Source organism: Sinocyclocheilus grahami, unplaced genomic scaffold (assembly GCF_001515645.1).
Source record: "Sinocyclocheilus grahami isolate Dianchi unplaced genomic scaffold, SAMN03320097.WGS_v1.1 scaffold3661.1, whole genome shotgun sequence".
In the NCBI taxonomy this organism is placed as follows: Eukaryota; Metazoa; Chordata; class Actinopteri; order Cypriniformes; family Cyprinidae; genus Sinocyclocheilus; species Sinocyclocheilus grahami.
In genome coordinates this window covers 23,642-27,355 of record NW_015508749.1, presented here as the reverse complement: position 1 = coordinate 27,355, position 3,714 = coordinate 23,642, and the positions used below count along the sequence as shown (strand labels likewise).

At 35.0% G+C, this 3,714-nt stretch overlaps 1 long non-coding RNA gene across 1 annotated transcript; it reads left to right on the top strand.

The window, feature by feature from the left end:
- The first annotated feature begins 594 nt into the window (after positions 1-594).
- LOC107576421 (uncharacterized) lies at positions 595-3,503 on the top strand. Its single transcript, XR_001608054.1, has 4 exons — positions 595-687; positions 824-898; positions 2,942-3,022; positions 3,444-3,503. It is a non-coding gene; the product is annotated as an uncharacterized lncRNA (long non-coding RNA).
- The last annotated feature ends 211 nt before the right edge of the window (positions 3,504-3,714 follow it).

Here is a 3,714-nt window from a genome sequence, read left to right as displayed (position 1 = left end):
ACGCAGTTCTGTTTATTAACCGCTAGAGCGCCAAAAGTTACGGACCGCAGCTTTAAGCAAACATGAGAATTGTTTATTTTTTATGTTAAGCAATAAGGTTTGAGAGGCCATGCTGTATACGAATATATTTCACTATATTGTGAAACATAGAGTGGCCTCGAGTGCATTCAGGAGTCAGTATTTACACTATCTGTTGTTCAATCTAAAATATGTATGTTAGATCAGCTCAAAAGCTGTCCCTGAGATTCATATAATCTCTCAATACATAAGTGAATATCCTTCTCCAAACTTCACACGGATTCTTAATGAAAACACACTTGCATGCCGTCTGTTCTCACTTCACCGCCAGCTGACTTGGATTTTCTCGATTCCTGGGGATTTTCACTCTCACCAGCATGTGTTCTGAAGTCTATGAGCTGCCACTGATGCTTTTCATGTGTCACTTTTGCTTTGTTCTCTATGTATGGAAAATACTACAAATGCAGTTTTTTTGCTGCTGAGACTGTATTCAGTTGGGCTGCATCAGTGCTGCGTCATATTTAATGCTCTATTTACTAGATGTACCAGGTTTGGTTTAGTAAGCATGAAGACAGATATACTGACATGATTTTTCTCTGTTCTAACCAGCGGTGAGGCAGCTGAAGGAAGCTGTGGACTCATCCATTAACAAGCTGTCCAACTTTGACGGTAAGAGCACAGATTGTGTGTTTTTAATCGACACTAAGAGCATTTTCACACTTCGGATTTCGGTGTGGTTCATTTAAGGTGAACCACTCAAGAAATGGAGAAGAGACCTGACATGTTTTCCTGATTTATTCCACAGAAGTCATTGATGCACATCTTCAGAATAACCAGACGACAGTGGACAACAGCTTGGCCAGTCCAGACAGGCTTAAAGGTACCGTCACATTTCTGTCACTTTCATCTAAGTTTCATCAAGTCTGTTTCTTTCTAAATTAAGCTAGGTTACAGAGAGAGCCATCACATTACCATATGATGCAATCTGATAGCAATGAAGGCACATAGTTTCACCCCTGGCCTCTATTTAAAACCAAATTAAACAACTGCAGTCTCTGGGTGGCAGGAATGAGCATTATGGTTATTTTTAGCATCCTCAAAGAGCATGATCAGGTCAGGGTCATTATTGTAATGAGCTCTAATAAGATCATAATCGTTAGTGAAGTTTTAGCTATCTGTTTATTATTATTATTATTATTATTATGATTAAAATAATAATAGTAGGTATACTACTTGTTGTAAGTTTCATTTACATTTAAAATAGTTTAAATTTATTTAGCCTAATGATAACGGGTACAAAAAAAACAACATGTTTACGTATTAAAATGTTTAAATCAATTGAGCCTAATAAAAATAATAGATATAAACCAAACCATTTGTTGTAACCTTTTCATTTGTGCTTTAAAATGTTCAAAATCATCCAGCTTCATCATCATCATAATCGGTTATAAAAAAACAAATAAGCTACTTGTTCTAACATTTTTGTGTACATTGACATTTTTTAATCTATTCTGCCTAATGATAATAATAATAGGATTAAAACAAACTATTTGTTGCAACTTTTTTGCTTACATTTTAAAATCTTTAAATCTATTCTGCCTAATAATAATAATAATAATAATAATAATGGGTTTAAAACAAACTATTTGTTCTAAATTTTTTGTTTACGTTTAACAATGTTTAAATACATTCAGCCTATTAATAATGATATTAATAGATAAAAATAACAAAAGCAATTTGTTTTTTCATTTACATTTTAAAATGGTTGAATCTATTCTACATAATAATTGGTAAAAAATAAAATAACCTGTTTGTTGTAACTTTTTCATTTACATTTTGAAATGTTTACATCATTCAGCCTGATGATGATGATGATAAATTTAATACAAACTGTTTTTGTAAGCTTTTTTGTTTACAATTTAAAATCTTTTAAGAATTCTCATTCTGCCTAACAACAACAATAATAATAATAATGATAGGTTTAAAACATACTATGTTATAACTTTTTCGTTTATACTTTAAAAAATTGTAATCCAATAATCAGTGAAAAAAAAAGAGTAAATTCACTGTGTACCAGGTAATAACCTCATGAAAGCTCCTCTGTGTGATGAGGTGGCGTTTAGACCCCTCAGTCCCTTCAGATTAGAGTCTGAGATCACGGCCACACAGATTAGACCATAATTCACTGGTCAACCATTACCTATGATGACATGATTTCGTTATTCCCCCTTCAGTCCCGTTGAGTCACTGGCCGTTCGCTACACTGTGCTTATTCATGGAACACGGAGTTCAGAAGATCTATCATGTGATGTAACAGCAGGAAGAGTGGTTTTTCAGGTCATTTATTGACTTAAATGTGCAATGTTTGGCCTGATGTCTGCAAGTAATGGAAATATCTAGACAGCATTGACTGATAGTGATTTTCTGATTGACATTTACAGCTTTCATTGAAAAGATACTGAAAATTTGAGGTGCAGTTCAGTCATATCGGATGATGCATTAGTGGTGGCATGCCAGGAGTTTCTTTAGACCGCTGTCACCTCCTCCTCTTCAAACCCCATTTATAACTCTTTTTAGTCCACATGGATACTACAGCAGCGCAAAACTAAATCTGCAACTAGTTTAGCATGTGACTGTATGTCCCTTTGGAAGCCCAGGTCACTCAGATGACCATGTGTGGGCAATAACTACCACCAGCCAGAGAGGATGAACTACAGGGGGCTCATTCACTGCCTGCTATTGTTGATCAAAATAATCGTGGCTAATATATTAACAGCCAACAAACACACACCTGTTTAGACATGCAGAGTGAGCCTGGTAAAGGTTGTGATCGCTATATAAGTGTGGTTGTTTTAATGTTGTTTTGAGTAATGATTGTGTCCCCCCTCTCATCTAAGTGGTCTCTTCCGCTCTGCCTCCATAGAAAACCAAATAGACGCTAAAGAGAGCGATATGTCAGATACCCTGAGCCCCAGCAAGGACAAAAGCAGTGACGACACATCAGGTGCGTGAAACATGGACACATTTGTATGTATGAATTGCTGCATTTTGGTTCCTACAGCTTTCATTTATACATCCCACTTTTTTTCCCAAAAATAATAAATACATATGAAAACCTTAACTTTATATTTTATCTTATATGTAAATTACAACTTGTGATGTAAACTTGGTCTGATTTATTTTTCAAACTTTATTTTTGTCTTTTGTTCGTTTTTTTTTCATTCTGCCTTTCATTTATTGTATTTTTTAATGTTTTATCTTTCTTTCTTTCTTTTATTCTTCCTTTGTTTTTGTTTTTGTTCTTTTCCTTTTATTTGTTTTCTTTCTTTTTCTTCATTTTTTTAAATTTTTTGTTCTTTCTTTTTTTCTGTCCTTCATTTTTTCCCCTTTCATTTTTTCATGTTTTGTTCTTTCTCTCTTTCCAGATGGACAGATGGATGAACAAGAACTGAACGAGCCCCAGAACAGGGTTTCTCTTCTGAAAGGTAATCCCTCCATTCTTTTGTGTGAAACTTTTCTTTTCAGCTTCTCTGTCTGAAATGCCAGTGCTGGTGTGTTTGTGTGATTTGGCTGGCCTGAACAGTTAGTCACCCTCTTTATCTGCACTCATTAGAGCTCAATGGACTGGCATGCGGCACAACTGTGCAGCCTAACAGGGTGTGTTATTCCCCAATCTAACTATATATGGTCTGCATC